Consider the following 16759-nt stretch of genomic DNA (forward strand, 5'->3'; position numbering starts at 1 on the left):
CCTCCTTCCAACACTGATAAAAACCAAAACACAAGTGCACACCTGACTAGGGCACACATCCAAAGATAAATGAACTTGCATTCTCTCATTTATAGGTATCCTCTGTGGAAACTGGATGACAGATCAAGGATGGTGAGAAATTATCAATGCCCTGAGCAGCACTGCCTGCAAAATTCCAGGAGGAAGAACAGACTGGAAAAGAAATGAGAGCTTAGGATGGAAGGGGAGTGGACGAATTCCTGAAGTGAATGTACACAGCATAGCTCGGAGATGGGGAAGGAGGTGAAAACACAAGAGGAAATCTGAAGTTAAAGAGGTTGATGACAAGAAGACTGGAGACTCAGTGGGGGGAGTGGAGGAAATGCAATGAAGAGAAGAAAGCGCGGTGCTTCTGGCAGGGAAGAAGAGTAGAGGTGTTCAAGCTACTAAAGACGGAAAGGTTAAAAGCACATCAGAGAGGGAACATGATTTTGTCATGAGATAAAAACTGACCATTATATTTGGTGGCATTTTAGGTAAAAACCAAAATGCATTCAGAAGAGAATCACAGCATATTCTGAGTTGGAAGGGGCCCTTACAGGGATTGAGCCCAGGGCCTTGGTGCCACACAAGCTCATCTGTAGTTACTGCTGTAGGTCCTATTCAGTTCAATGCACCAGGCAGCTGAGCCACCAAGACTCACTGGTGCACCACGAGGGAGAACAGAAAACTGCTACTGGGGAAACTGAGCGTGGTGAAGGATGCAGGAGCAAAGGAAGGATGTGTCTGGCATGAACCTGCCAGTTTGCTCCTTACTCTGGGAAAACAGCAAAGTTGGGGTCTGAAGAAAGTGGAAACATATGTGGATCAAGAGGAACCTGGATACAGCTGTATTCTACTCTGACCATGCACAAGCACCAGGAACTTTCTGCTGCACAGTACCAAACCCGGGCGAACACGGATGAGGAGAAAGCACCTGCTCTGTGTACCACCTACAGGGGTACCCTTTAGCAGCGCATTTCACCAAGCAACGCGCTGACTGCCAGGGTCACACACCAGGCTGGCCTTGGGGACGCTCCCGGTGCCGCGGCGTGTCCGGGGCGTGTCCGCAGGGCCTGGGCGGGGCACGGGCGGCGGCGCCGGTGGGAGCGGGCGGAGGGGCTGCGGCTGCGGGAGCGCGCCCGCCCCCCGGCCCGGCATCGCCTGTTGCTGCGCCGCTCCTCGCTGGTAACTATCCTCTGTAATCGTGGTTCTGGATGGAGCAGGTGGTGATGGTGGTCCTTGTTGTTGTTATTATTATGATTTTTTTTTTACTGTTATTATTGCTGCTATTATTATTATTTGTATGTCCCCTTCGGTGCTCACCAAGACAAGATTAAAATTAAAGTTGCTATGACGCGGACTCCTCCGGGAGCAGTCACCGCTCTTTCGGGGCGGCGCGGTGGGAACCGGGGGGCGGTGCGGGAGTCCCGGGATGACCCTGCCGGCTGCGGGGAGCGGTGCGGACATCCCGGGATGACCCTACCGGCTGCGGGGAGCGGTGCGGGGTGTCGGGAAGACCCTGCGGGAGCGGTGCGGGATGCCGGGATGGCTCTGCCGGCTGCGGGAGCGGTGCGGGATGCCGGGATGGCTCTGCCGGCTGCGGGAGCGGTGCGGAATTCCCGGGATGGCTCTGCCGGCTGCGGGGAGCGGTGCGGGATGCCGGCGGGGCCGCAGGGGTGCGGGGGTGCGGAGCCGTGCCCGGGGAGCGGGGGAAGCGGGGCTGTGCTGTCGGTGCCACGCCGTGCCCCAGCACGGCGGTGCCGCGGACGGTGCTGGATGGGGCAGCAGGTGTAGAGCTGGTGCTGCTTCGTGGGAACCAGGTCGAGCTGAGCCAAACCTTTTCAAATTAATCTCGGCTACATAATTACTTTGAGAAATAGGCCCGGCACCGCAGTCCTGATTCAAGCAAGTCCCTTCTGATAGAAATTTTAGCTAGGTACAAAGTCTTTTGAGAATGAGTGACAAATGCAGGATAGGGCAAAGAGAGAGACAGGAGAGGGCAGGGGTGAGGGTGGGATGCTGAAGTGGAGGCAGTTTTAGCACCTCTGATAACTGAAAATATTTTCTTAGGGACTGCTGGGTAGTCTGCCTCTGTATTCTGTGAACACTGACCACCCACTACAGTTTTCTCTCTCAAAGAATGCTTGGCTCATAAATTTAATCTTAGTATTTCTTTTTTAAATTCACTTGTGTCCACAGGGTCCCACTAAAGACAACTCCTTTATATCTGCAATAGTTTTGAAAATTTCTGAAGGGCACTTGCTGTGCCTCACTATTGAGATGAAGAAGCTGGTTTGCATGTTGCAGATGACTCTGCTGTTTGTCTCCTGCCTGCAAGGTTAGCATTTCCCTACCAGGCTGGCAGCAATCAATTTCCCTCTTTCCTCTGCTTCTCTCCTTCCTTTGCACGTATTCCACTGCATAAAGTGAGTGGAATAGGCTGAGGGGAAAATTTGGATGTCTTTCCTCCAAAGAAGCTGCGTAAATGAAATTAAAGGCATGGCTGCAACATTCATAATAGGTACCAGAGAGGAATTATTTAATGCACCAAAGCATTTACATTTTTCTTTATGTAATTGTCATTCCAGGATCGATACAGTGCCCGAGTGATTTATTTCATCATTGGCTTTTGTGCTTAGTGGTGCGAGGTGGAAAGGAAAACATCCCCACAAACAAATCCAGCCCATTATCTGTGTGCCCTGTGGAACCGGGGGCTCTCCCCTGCTGGGCTGTGAGCCCTTTTGGGCAGGAGTAGCAATGCTTGTGTCTGCACCATGGAGCTGCCCTCCCCTGCATGGTGCTTGGGGCTGGGGTGACACCTCATGTGTCACCACCCTGACACCCCTGTCTCTGAGGAGGAATAGGAGCATTCATGTCTGCCTTGGGGTGAGCATCCAAACCTGGGAGCCCAGGCACACTCCGGAGTGTGCTGGTCAGATTTGGCTGCATGCACTGAAGGTGGCAGCCTCAGGAAGGCTAGGAGGATACCCAAAGGGTGCCAGAATTCTCCTAATGAAACATTTTGCATGTGTTCCTGCCATTGACAGTGAAATACTGGGTTGCAGACTTCCCTTGCAGGTAAATGTAGAATTGAATACAGGAGAGTGACTTAGGCTTCCCTCCCTGAGGAACTTCTGCATCCTCTATTTTACAAGGAGGATGAAATTTTGCTCTTATATGGATTTCTGGCCAAACATTTCCAGGCTGCTGTGGGATTGTTTTATTTCTCCTTTCAGATGAGAGGAATAAGGTGGCCTTTGTGTCTGCAGGATCAAAGCCTGTCTTTTCTTGTTCCAGCATAAAAGACAATTACAAGAGCTGTGCTTAAACCACCATCTCGCTCAAAGGCTTGTGTGAGTTTTCTCTGGTGGAAAAGGAGCCCTTTTCCACTTTCTCTAGCAGACCCTTCCCACAGTGATGGCAGGGGCCATGACAGCAGGTGGATGATGGCACTGCCATCTCAGCAGGCGTCTGGTGTGACAAGACACATGGGAGGATCTGTGGCCTGGTCCCCAGCAGTCTCTGTCATTGATCTCCACTGAAGCTCTGTCTTGGGTAACTGGTGGGATGCTGCTGCTGCCATCAGCTGCTTCCAAAGTATTCCTGTAACAATTGGTGAGATGTAGTAAATGGGAATGAGAAGATCAGCAATAGTAGCAGTCCAGCAAGATAGTTTGCTGTACACATTATTCCTGAGTTAGACAACAAGAGGAAACTCAAATGAGACTTCCTTCACCATACTACTGTGGCATGCAGGGTTTCCTGGCCATTAATGCTTTCTCCCTCACAGCCCATCCCCATCTCCATGATGGACCTGCAATTCCTGAATTTTCCCATGTTCAATGCACACTTCAGGTAGCCCTTGATAAAAAATAAGTCCTCAGAAAACACTTGCCCTCTGATCATCCATTCAAATTCAGAGAAAGAAGGAGTGACAGGGAACATGGACAGGGTTTTGTGGGAGCACATGCTTGGAGATCAAAGGGAGAAGCTCAGAGCAAAATGTCTTTTGTTTTTTCATGGGTACATGTGTAACCTGTACTACTGCTAAATAATCAGATCTATTTATTTATTTATTTATTAGCTAAACAGCAGGTTTTTCTCAGGAATATACAATAATTCATCCGAAACTGTAGTCTCTTCCTTGTTATTAGAGAATCCACGTTTCAGTTTTGAGGGATGGATGAAATAAGTACCAATTGTAACAGTGTGGGTTACCAAAATGGAATGAATTTTCCCCAGAAGCTAGGACCATGCTGCTGGTCTTCCTGCTGACCTTTAGCATTGGCAACAGAGAGAGCACTTAAATGGGAGATTCACAAATTGGTAACAGCATTACAAGCTGGACTCAAAGGATGGATTTCTAAATTGATTGTGGACTCTGCAAAGAAAACATTCTTCTTTTCTCTCAGTATTTTACTTTTATCAGGCTCTCCCTGTGCTGCTGTAGGCAGAGCCCCTGACCCAGCCAAGAGCCCTGATGTTGGTCCCACTGCATGCAGGCCTTAAAGCCTGAGTGGAATGGGGAATAGTCCTGATGTGCACATCTGCAGCCTGCAGGCTTCCTCTTTTCCTTTCTCTCATACCTTGCAACCTGGTGAGTCTGAGTGTTTGCAGTGCATTCATTTCCTTCTCACTTACAAGAAGACCTCTAGTCCATTTACTTCTTATGGGAAGAAAGCAGCCCACTTAATCAGCATTTTAAATAAACCCCAATTTGTATTTTAATCTTAGTCATATTTAATCAGTTGCTATTGTGAACATCCTTATACTTTCCCCCCCCCCCCCAGGGTTTTACTCTGAATCAATATTTAACGTATTTGCCTAGTTTAAAATTGATGTGTCTTTGTTGGTTTTCATTATTGACCCTTCAATATTTACTCTTCCTTTCCTGTTGTGACATTTTAGCAGTAGTGGTCCTTTATTAGATTGTGACTGTATGCCCTTGACTACTGCTGTTTCAGGAAGGCACTGAGGTTGTTTGCAGGGCTTTTTCTTTAAAGAAAGTCTCAGAAGAAGGTCAAAACATCTCATTTTGCTCTTGCAAGCCCTTTCCTGCAGAAAGTGGACCATTTTAACTGGGAACACTCATAGGAATGAGCTAAGTAAGCATGCATTTACATCAGAAAAGTTTCCTTCCTCATAGCATTGAATTTTAATGTGACCCACTGAGTATGAGGTTTGGGTAGATGAACTCCAAAGTTTCCATCCCACCTACATACACCCAGTCTTTTCTTCTCAGCATATTTAAACTGTACCACAAGATGGAAAAGCATGGTTAAAATTCAAGTGTCAAAATGTTTGGGGAGAATTATGTGGCAGCACATTTAACATTTACATCACATTTTAATCAGTAAGTCCAAAAGCTTTTGGAAAAGGAGGTCACTGTCATTCTGAATTGATTTTCCCAAAGATAAAGCACTATAAATGCAGTGGTAAAAATATTTGTTTCCAAGACCTGAGTACTTTACAAAATGTGTTTGTTCCTCTAGACAGAAATAGCCATATTTTTAATAATAGTGGAATTTCTTTCTTCATTATAGTTCCTGACACCGTGCTGTTGTGTTGCCTAACCTTGAAATGAAAGCAGTTTTGTTGACTTTTTACAAATGCTCCTTGCCTAGTTTGAATTGAATTGCCTATCCCTCTCAGGGCAGATAAAAAACCCCAAAAAGTGTCATTCTCTTGTGTGTAGTAGTAAAAGGGAGCCAGTGTGCTGGGTAAAAGAGGAACTGAGCAGGAAAAAAAACTGAAAAAGAAGCCAGTTACTGCCTTTTTTTTGTTTTGTTTTAATAGTTTTATATGGTCATCATTTTAGGTAGCAAGGAAGCAAAACCCAGTGTCTGCTCTTAAGCAGAAGTTTCAAGTTGAATCACTGAAAACATACCTTAAAATAGTATCTTAGAAGCAACTTCTGCGTTTCATGATTTTGTGAAGAAACATGAGAACATTCTCTGATTTTTATAAAGAAAAGGTCCTGAATGATTGATTTTAGGAAGTTGTCAATGTAATTTTTCTTTTGCTTATTGGAGGAACTCCAAAGATGAGATTTCAATGAATTTCAGAGAAATTCTTATTTGCATTTACAAAAAACTTAACAATTTATAAGTCAAAATCTCTCAATAAACTAGACATCTTTTACCCAACTTTTAAATTCAGAAGCATCTCTATTAAGCATCAGCAAACTCTTCTAGCATTTTTGCCCTGTTCTTTCCTGTACAGTCCTTGTTGGCATGACATTCTGTAAAGGGATGATTTTTTTCTCTCCTTGCCCTCCCCATACGTGAGCTGTCTTTTTGTACAGGTGGGTGTCATGAGTTCACTCTTCCATTTCTTCACGTCTATCCAGGTCAGAGGTTTCAAAGGAGAACTTAGATTTCAGATTAACTGGTTTAAGACATCCAGGCATTCTAGAATCTCAGTTCAGCCAGGGTTAGAGAAAACAGCAAAGGAGCACTGCATAAGTGGAAATAGCTTGGGTTACATTTTGCAGTCACAAGTGAGGTCATTTGCATGTTAGTGACTAGGTCAGCTTGGCTCTAATGAGCAAAGTCAGAACTGTGATTAACACAGGAAGTGTGAGCAGGGACATGCAATGAGCAGCAGCATCAGTTCATTTTTTTTTTACCCTAAGAATTAAAATGAAGTCGTTTATGTGTTCTTAAAAAAAACCAAAACAACTAGTTTCCCCTAATAGCTCTTAACTTGGACCCAGCTCATCAGGAGGAGTCCTCACTGAGTGCTCTGCTGTGAGGCTAGGCAGAAAAACTCCTGGCTCCTCTTGCCAAAAAGAGCAAGAATCAGAGGAAAGTGTCCCACTCAGCAGGTACCCAAAGCCAAATGCCTTGTCCAGGTGTCTGGTGGGGTTGTCCCTCCAAAGAAGCCATCTCTGACTGTGGGGACAGGCTCCCCTGTACCTGTAGGGAGGGGATGGGGGGCATACCTGAGGTGCCATCAATGGATAATCCTGGGAGCATCTGCTGCCTAGGAGTGTTGCAGTAATAACATGGAATCACATGGACAGATGATGGCAGGGCGAAATGAGGCAGAAAAAGAATCACCATGCTGCTCCCGTCCTAATGAGGAGAGGGTGATGCCCACTGAAGGTCTCCCATGCTCGTGAAAGAATGTGTCTCATAACCATCATCAACCTTTAAAAAGCTTTTACTTTTAAAAAGAAATTGTCTTTGAATGTGTGTGTCAGTAGGAAGCCTGGGGTTTGGGTTGTATTGAGGCGTCAGTATGCACAGGGCATTTGGGACAAATAATTTAAAAATTCCTGCAAGAGAAAAATACTATTTTGCACAGTTTGCTTCTTGATAATGGTAAGTGCTTTACATGATGAGGCAGTTATCAGTTTCTTTATTCTTATATTGCAAACACAGTTCTTACATTGCCTGTTTGCCTCAGAGAGATTGCTAGGTCATAAAAGAGATACCAAAGGAGAGATACTTCCCAGAAAATGAGGAAGAGATTTATAGTCAATTAGAGAGAGAAAATGCCCTTACAGAGATCCCTTAGACCTACCTTCAGTCTCCTGTAAGTTACAGGATAGATGACACTTTTTACTTCTGGTTTCTACTATCAGAAGGAATCAAAATATTTGTTAATATGAATCACACTTTTTAAAACAAATAGCATCCTTCTCCTGACTTCTTTTCATTTTGGGCATTCATTCAGTTAAAAAGGCAGTGCAGTCTTAATATTGTGATATGCCAATGAGCTCCAGTAATTTTGTGTGAATGCTACACACTTAGATGAGAAATCAACTTTTCAAGCAAATTCAAAAGCAGCCCTTAGATGAGGGCTGTCATTTTACAAGGTTGTCAGATAACCCTTGCTTGCTGCAAAGCTGTGAATGCCCAAGTATTTGCCTGTGTGTGCAGTTCTTAAATCCCAGTGTCAAGACTTTGTCAACATCCCCTTTCAGAATAACATGCCCAAGATAGACAGGCAGAAGGTCAGAAGAGGAACAACAACCAATACTTAGAGTTAGGACTCTATTTCAAACAGTGAAAGGGCTCTTTTGGACAAATGTTTTAGAAATATCTCTCTCTTATTTTTTAAAGTTTTTTATTATTTTTTTTGAATGGGAGAAGTAGAATAGATAAGTTGGCAGCAGCTCAGTTGAGCTAGCTTCTTTAAGCAATCCTGAGATTTTTCTCAGAATCTCAGAGATTGCTTAATCCTGAGATTTTTCTCAGAATCTCAGAATTTCTGCACTACTGTGCCTTCATTGTCTACATGCACATATTTAATTGGGCCTTTGCAACCAATGGTAACCAGAAATCCTGGTAGCTGACCACCATGTATCTGCCTTGTATTTATCCTCTTATCCTTCCTCAGAGACTTTCTTGTGGTGGGATGTGTGGGCTGTCTTGTGTAGACAGAATCTATGCAGTGGCATTGTCCCAGAAATTTTAGACAGAATTATGGAATAGTTTTGGTTGGAACAAACATATAAACATCATCTAGTTCCAACCTCCCTGCCATGGGCAGGGACACCTTCCACTAGACCAGGTTGCTCAAAGCTCCATCCAACCCGGCCTTGAAAACTTCCAGGAATGGGGCATCCACAGCTTCCACAGGGCCACACCACCTTCACAGTAATTTAACTCTTCCTAAGATCTACTCTAAACCCATCCTCTTTCATCTTAAAGCATGCCCTTGTGAAAATTTCTTCCTCAGCTGTCTTGTAAGCACCTTTAAGTGCTGGGAGGCTGCTAAAAAATCTCCTTGGAGCCTTCTCTTCTACAGGCTGAACAACCCAGTTCTTCGTAGGAGAGGTGCTCCAGCTCTCTGATCTTCTATGTGGCCCTCCTCTGGATTTGTTCCTGTAGGTTCATGTTCTAATTTAGGGGTCCCAGCTCCAGAGCTGAAGCAGCACAGGTAGGGGTCTCATAACAGTGGAGAAGAGGGGGAGTGTCACCTCCCTTGGTGCTTCTTTTCATGCAAACCACAAGCACACGGCCTTTGCTTAAATGCTGACTTATTTTGCAAGGGCTGGTAGGGAGACCTGCTGAAAATATGTCCTTTGGTAAAAGCTGGGGTTTGAGAATGCAGGTACCTGTGTGCTGGGAAGGGAGGCCATGAAGTGTGGAAACCCAGAGCACCAGGAATATTTCTCTGTCTGCTCTGGGGTGCCCTGACCCCCAGGGGAGCACTGACTTTGACCCTCATTCATGGAGAAAGTTTCCTAGACTTCAAGATAGACTAGAATCCACAAAAGTGTGATTATAGAGTAGTGTAGGTGTATCATGGTGAGAAATTTAGGTTTTGGGATTTTTAGTATGTGGTGGATGGAAGCAAGATGGATGGCACAGGGGGTCATCCAGGGTTTCTTCTTCATGCTTCTTCCTCCTTCTTCTTCATGGGTTTGGGTGGCATTTTGTAATTGGGCAGAAAAGTCTGCATTGCAGCACTTTGGGATCGGTTATTGGGTTAAAAGGGAAAATAATCTAGGTGTCAGTTCTTAATTGGATAGCTTAGTCTTAAAGAACCTTGGAACAAGAGATTTTTAGACATTTTGTGCCTTCTTATGAAAAGCTGCTGAACTCACAGCAGTGAGACTGTTTTACTGATAAGAAATAATAAACACCTGAGTCCGAACATGAACTACCATCTCAAGTGCCTTCAATCCAGACCCAGAGAAGCTGATAATGAAGTTTTGATGCAAGGCTGCAGAGCAGCTGGTGCGGGGATCTCAGTAAATGCACAATCATTTTTTTTCTCATTCATGAGTCTCCATCTCTTGCACTCACTGGAGGAACACACCCTTGGGCATAGGGCAGCTGTAGCATCATGGTTCTTGTGCCTGCTGTTTTCACAGTGCTGTGTTCAGAAATTAACTTGGCAAAGGCATCCCTGGGCTTTAAGCAGAGAATGCCCATAGTGCTGGAATCCCACTGGGATATGGAAGTACACTTACTTTTACAAAGACAACAGCTCCTCAGCAATGGAGGAAACAGAGCTTGCAACATACAGTTGAGACTACTGTGGAAATGTAAACAAACCCTAAATCTAGTCTTTGCAAAGGCACCTGCAAACCCTCTTGTTTAAGTGGGATTTGCAAACCAGTGTGCCCCATGCAGCTGGGGATGCATTACAGGGTCAGTGTGCTTCTCAGGAGCATGGTGGGTCTCACTTCTCTGGGGAAGGAGTCAGGAAGAGATGGGTGTGGGGGAGATTGTTGCAAGCATCAGAGCCAGACCCCAGTTTTTCTTCCTCTTCATGTTGCAACTGCAGGAACAGCTCACATACACAGGAGAGAGAGGAACCAGGCAAATTGGTGGGATCTTCTTCAGTGTGACATCCTTGGTGGCTCTGCTATAGTCGGTGTTTCTGTCAGCTAAACAGCTTCTGACAGCTAAAATGGATGTTTCATTACACAACTACTCAGTCATGTAACATGTAACGCTGTGAAGAGCTGAAGAACACACCTAGTTAGACCTAAACCTTAGATACTTTCCAGAGTAATGCTTAGAAAAGGATTTAGAGTTCCTGTCCTGTCAGAAACTCATTGCTGCTCACGTGAAGCTCATAACTCACCAGGTGGCCAAGGACACAGAAATGCCTGAAGGAGCATTAAACAAGAAAAAGCAAGTTTAACCATGAGGCAGACTTCTTCTGCCACTCTTGACACTAAACCCTCTTTCCCTTGAGCTATTTGATGATTTGTGCTACTCTTTTATCTCAATTCACCCCTCCTGTGTGTCTGACCTTTAGTCCTGGCTAGCAAAGTGGACTGAAATAAAAAGTAAGGATGCTCCTTCCTTTTCCCCCATGCTTTGCAACTCTCTGAATTATAGTGGTAGAGCAAACCATTCTTCTGTCTGCCTGTTATGTCTGCTTTCTCTTACCTGCTTCTGTCTGTCATCTGGCAGAGTGCAAGACCTATGGGAAATCTATCTTTCTTCTTCTCTGTCTTTCTTCAGTTTCTGGAACCACAGTGCCTGGAGTCTTCAGGATCTTTTGTAAAAATCTGCTATAGGAAAAGAGAAGACAGAAAGGTGTGAAGGAAAAAGCGAGCACCCAGGAGCATTCTGGAAAAAAAATCTCAGCTGCATTACACATTCCTCTATGCTTGATGTGCCATGGAGAATGGCCAGCACTTCACCATGGTTGATGCCATTTTCACCCTCAAGCAAGAGTGTGGCTTCCTGTGCCTGGTCCCAGGTTTTGGGGTGCACTCCTCAGCCAGTTTGTGCATATTGCCCATGGCAGTGCTTGCCAGGTGCTTCAGTGGGAACGTGGCAAGCAGAATGGGCCTGGGGCAATCCCAACCCCAGGCTCCCTGCATGCCCATGTCCTGTCCTTGGCACAGCTCCAGCTGCCTGGCCAGGGGCAGGGATGGTGGCCATGCCTCAGTTGGCCATACAGGCCAGTTGTCCACTTACAGGTCACAACCTATAGGTGATATTGGCCTGTGTATCATCTGCAGAGATTTCCTTCGTCTTCAGTGTGTCCAGGGGTCTGAATCTCTGCTGTTTGGGAACAGCTGACCTCAGAGTTGATGGAGTTTGCCATTCATTGCATGAGGCACAGATAAATATCCAGGAAGGGGCTAAACAGATCTGCCTGAGCTCATCTCCAAAGCCATACTGCTCACTCGCTCAGCTGTACAATGAGGAATGGAAACTGGGCAGCAAAGCCAATGGGGGCAGTGACACTGTCCCTTTTGGGGTTTTGGTTTAGGAGATGGGTTGTGTGCACCTGTTCCCTTCTGGTCAGTGAGTGCCTGGGACAGTGGACTTCACTGATGGCTTGGGGGTGGCCTGCAGAGATGCCGTGGTCTGGGCATTTATTTAGTGGGATGCAGAGATGGATTGGGCCAAACACTTGCTCCTTGTGCCTTGCTTCTTGAGCTGTTTATACAGGGGATTTTTGGGCAGCTATCTGGAATAGTTTGGGGTTTTTTTTGTGACAGCAAAGAGGGGGAAAGTGACCGGTGTGTGTGTCACTTGGATAGCACAGGGCTTTTCTCCTGGAAGGCCTTGGTTTCTAAGTTTCTGACACCACACACAGACACAGACACAGACACACACACACAAAAATACAACAATACAGTTGTGGAGTTTTTGTTTGCTACTGAATTGTTTAACATTTCAGTTTCCCCTGTGCCTCTTGAACACTTTGTCAAAAGAGCAATTAATGCTTGTTTCAAGTTTGTCTTTTAGATAACACTCCAGCTAAAGTTTTGTTCTCTTTTTCAAGAACAGTCCTTTAAGGGCTCTTTTGAGTCTTCTGACATTTGAAAACACACCTGATGTATTTGCCTCATTAGCTTCCAGTGTGCATTGGCCACAGCAGCACAGAAAATGGAGCATCTAAGTGAGGATGCAGAAACAAGGAACTCCTCTGCTTGTCCATGGATTTGCTCTGGATGCTCTGCCCAGGCAGCTCCTGGATGATATCCACAGGGAGCAACACAAGCAGCATCTCTGGGATCAAACTCATGCACCTGACATGTGTCTGACACCTCACCGTGGTACTTGGTTTTGAGTGGTGGATCTCCCGTCTCTCTGTGCTCCCTCAAAAATCTTTCATTTCTGCAGTGAGCAAAATTAAAGGCTGGTCTTCTCTTTTGTAACATATGACTTCTTGTAGGATTTTGTAGGGGGATAGAATATAAGAAAATAAAGATAGTGTAGAAAATAATCTTACCCCTAAGGAGTTGCAGCTGGGCCCATTTTCAAAGATTAGGAACAGGCCTGACTTTAACAGGCCACAGCTGTAACCAATGAGAAGAAGAGTGCTATAAAAGAGTGAGGTGGCTGGTTGAGAAGGGAGCTGGGGTCAGTTGGCTGCTTTGTGAAGAAGAAAGAGTCAGTGCTCTGAGGAGCTGCCCATGAGAAACACCAAGAAGGTATGGAGCTTTTGTGATAAGGAGACAACAGTATGGAGGCCCTGCAATAAGATGACAACAGGATTTCTAACTTAGCAAGTATCCTGCTATCAAGGGTCTTCCTGACTATATTCATAGTCAGGTGCTAAATATGTTGTTTGCTAAAACTTGTTCAGGCTGCCTCAAATTTTTGCTCAGGTGTGTCTTGGCCACTATTACTGTCAAAGCCTGGCTGCTGCTCTAGAGAGAGACTTTGAGAATAGGAGGATGCCTTTGGGAGGATACCCTTCAGTTGCCTTGCAGGGATTTTGTATTCACATCTCTTCCAGCCTTATCTCAGTGGATCTTCCTAGAAATATCAATGCTGACCAGTAGGAAAGGTGTTTGACCAGGAAGATGAATTTTAAAAGAACAAACTAAAAAATCAAGGAAAAGCTTCTTTTTGCTTACTAGAAATTTTCAATGCTGATACTAAGAATATAAAGGAATCATAATTGGATTTTTTTTGTGCCAGCTATAATCAGTGTTTCTCATTGCTAGAGGGGGCAGCATTTCTCCCTTCCAAAGCCTTTTCCTCTTTTTATTTTTTTTTTTAATTTATATGTGTCATGGAAGAGATGAATCCCAAATACAAGCTCAGACCAGAAGTCTAGTTAATCACTAAGTAAAAACATTATGAGAACTAGATTTGTCCACATTCCTTTATAAAAACAGAGATGCAACAGGTAAGACTTTGTTGGGTTCAGGGGCTTTGTGAAAAGCCTGACCTCAGATCACAGAATAATATAATAAAAGAATCACAGATTAAGATTACATTAAGTTCAATGGTAAACCAAGCACTGTCAAGTCCACAATTAAACCACATCCCTGACTGCCACAACTACACATCTTTTAAATACTTCCAGGGATGGAGAGCCAACCACTTCCTTAGGCAGCCTGTTCCTGCCTAGGGAAGAAATTTTTCCTAATACCAAAATAAACCACTCCTGGCACAACTGGAGGCCGCTTACTCTTGTTATTTGGGAGAAGAGACTGACCCCACCCTGGCTTACAGCCTCCTTTCTGATAGCTGTAGACAGATCCCTCCTGTGTTTCATTTCCATAGGATGCCTCCACTAGAGAAAACACCTCCCCCCCAAAACGCAATCTTTTTATTGTCTTCCTGCAGCTTCAGTAGATGCAGGGCATGTTCTTCCTGAGCAAAAGGCTGATGCTCAGCAAGGGCATGGACAACCTAGTGCTGGCTTTCACCCTTCACCTGCAGGAGGATGCCTGGTCCCCCTGATGCAGCTCCAGAAGCAGGACTGGCTCTGCAAACACAAAAACACAACCCTGGCAAGGCTGGAAACAAAACCCCTTCAGTTTAGCAGTGCAGGGGGAAATATTTTTTTCACATCGGATGTGCTGTAGAAACCCAGCAAGTTCCTTCTGTGTTATGCAAAATTTCTCCTCCTGACGGGAACTAATAACTGCTTGTAAGTGTTTCTGGGCAGCAGTTCCAGGGCAAAACTTGAGCCCCAGGCTGGCATGTGAAAGGCTGCAAACAAGAAATGGAGATTCTGAGCTCAGTTACAAATTTTATGAGGAATGCTGGCTTTAAAGCTTGAGAGCAAACAAGCAGAAACTGCCTGTGCAGGAGTGAGGAAATGACCAGAGGTAGATGGAAAAGCAGGAAAAAAAAAAAGACAACGTGTAAAGGAAAAATGAGATAATAACGGAAAACATGCCAAAGAAAGAGGAAGCTATGCAAGAATATAGCTTTTTAAAAAGCTGAAAAGAAAAAGAAGAAAACTAAGATAAACACAGAGCGGACAGACTAGGATGTAAAATTTCTAACATGTAAAATCCTATAAAGTCAGAACATAATGATAGAGGAGGAGACTATGTTCAAGGAGACATATGCAAGTGAACCCATGTGCACATGATGCTTTGTTCAGTCCTACAGGTATTTGTGTGCAAATTTTCATCTGATCCAAAGGAAATTGAATTATCATTTTCTTGGCAAAAAACTGCCTGCTGTTCAGGAGAACAGTGTAATTTGTAATTTGTAAACAATTGTAATTTGTAAACAATCCTGGGGTTTATTTCTCCTGCCATGGTTTGCAGAAGAAGACAGGTACTTGAAATTTTGGCAGTGGGCTGGCAGTGCCTGAGTTTGCAGCAGAGCAGCTTTGTCTTGGCTGTGATAGCCACCCTGTGCAGGGCAGCGGCCCTGGGAAAGCCCATTCTGCTGCTGTGTCAAAGCTGACAGTGGTTCACTCTCCAAAAACTGAGTGAGATTGAGGCTGAAAGTACATGAGAAGGTTGGTTAACCATAAGTAAGCTTCTGCCAAATCAGATTGTCAAAAATCATTACTTTGTTTCCTCACAGTTTAGCAAAAATATCTGGCATAACAAGAGTAATTAAAAATAAAATATTTTTTGTCCCATCTGTTTCTTATGCTTTTTTACTCCTGTAAGCCTCTGGCCAGCTGACCCACCAAAGTCACGTTTTCAGGTATTTCCTTCCATCACAAAGTCAAATTATTTCCTGAAAGAAGCCCAGAAAAACTAGGAAACACATTGGACTGAGTTAGGCTCTAACCAACACACTGGTTTTCTTTTGTAGGGCTACCAAAACAGGACAGACAGTATTGTTGCAACAGCCTCCATGAATGACACTTCTAGACCCATCTCCATCTGGGAATGGGTTTATCAGCTGGAAGAGTCACTGCCAGTCTCTACGGGAAATGTGGGACTTGCAGCTTTTCTGGGAGAGCCTTGGAGGTGTGCCCTTCTCCCACTGCATCCAAACCTGGGAGCTGAGAGTGGCCAGGCTTCTCCTACCTCTTCTTGTCTCTCTCTCACCAAGTAAAACCTAAGATTAGCTCATGCACTGTTATTAATATTTCACTGCTACTCCCCTTTGCAGCAAATGGATGGTTTTGATCAATAATTCATGGCTGGGTGTAACCTATTACACTTGAAGTGGGGTGTACACTTTCCTGTTATTTATTTATCATTGCTTTTATTTTACAGGGTGTTTTTTTCCCCTGCTATTTCATTTTTCACTTGCTTAAATGCCTCTCCTTCAAAGTTCAGACTGCTTGCAGGAAATTAATCTTGTGCCTTATGACTTTTAAGTAAGACTAAGCTCTCTGCAAGGGCCCGAGACTGAGCCACAAGGAAAACTTTCAGACCCGCTCAGCCACTTCAGTGCCAGAGATCTCTTTGAAATAAATGATTTGGGGAATTTGGTAACAAATCCAACTGCTCAAAGCTCATCCATGGCCTCAAGAGCTGCCTGCTTTTTGCTTCACAGGGATATTTGGCTACTTCTGCTGAGGGAACAACCTGCTCCAAGACCAGCAATCAGGTGTTGCCCTGTCCCCTCCTTTGCCGCTGGGGGCTGTTCTATTGGAACCCTCCTGAACACAGGTTTTGGGGAGTGTAAATCTTCCTGGGCTGGAAGCTTGCAGGTTGTATCCCCTAGACAGAAGTGGCCTTCTCCTTTGTGGAAACAGTCTACTTATTTGAATTTTGTGGCTCATCTTGATTCACGAATAAGACAGATTGTAGTGAAACTGAAATAAAGATGTCCTTAGAAGACCCTAAGACAGATTACTGAGTATAGGGCTGGGAAATTGAAAGCTGCACAAGCATGGGAAGTCATAAACCAGTCTCCTGGCCTAGCTTTAACAGGCCATCATCCTCCTGGTCATTCCTGTGCCCAGATCCAGGGGAAAGGGTGAGGCTTGGAGAGCTGCTGATCTGAGAATTACCCTACCAAAGTCATGCTTTTCAGTATGACTGAACTTCTTTCTACATTGCTTCTTCTCCAGCCTTGCCAACATGTAAGCCTGGGTGTCCCTCCCTGACCAAGCATAAATGTCTTGTTGCTGATGGGCACTTGGG

At 44.8% G+C, this 16759-nt stretch overlaps 1 protein-coding gene across 1 annotated transcript in view; it reads left to right on the forward strand.

Annotated features, from left to right (window-relative positions):
• Positions 1-1110: 1110 nt before the first annotated feature.
• The window catches only part of LCP1 (lymphocyte cytosolic protein 1), a 50915-nt gene continuing 35266 nt past the window's right edge, over positions 1111-16759 (forward strand). The window contains exon 1 of the mRNA XM_071448406.1: positions 1111-1206. The gene's annotated coding sequence lies outside the window, so the exon portion shown is untranslated. The remainder of the gene's footprint in view (positions 1207-16759) is intronic.

Source organism: Agelaius tricolor, unplaced genomic scaffold, assembly GCF_023055355.1.
Source record: "Agelaius tricolor isolate 1412-34295 unplaced genomic scaffold, bAgeTri1.0.p SCAF_26, whole genome shotgun sequence".
NCBI lineage: Eukaryota > Metazoa > Chordata > Aves > Passeriformes > Icteridae > Agelaius > Agelaius tricolor.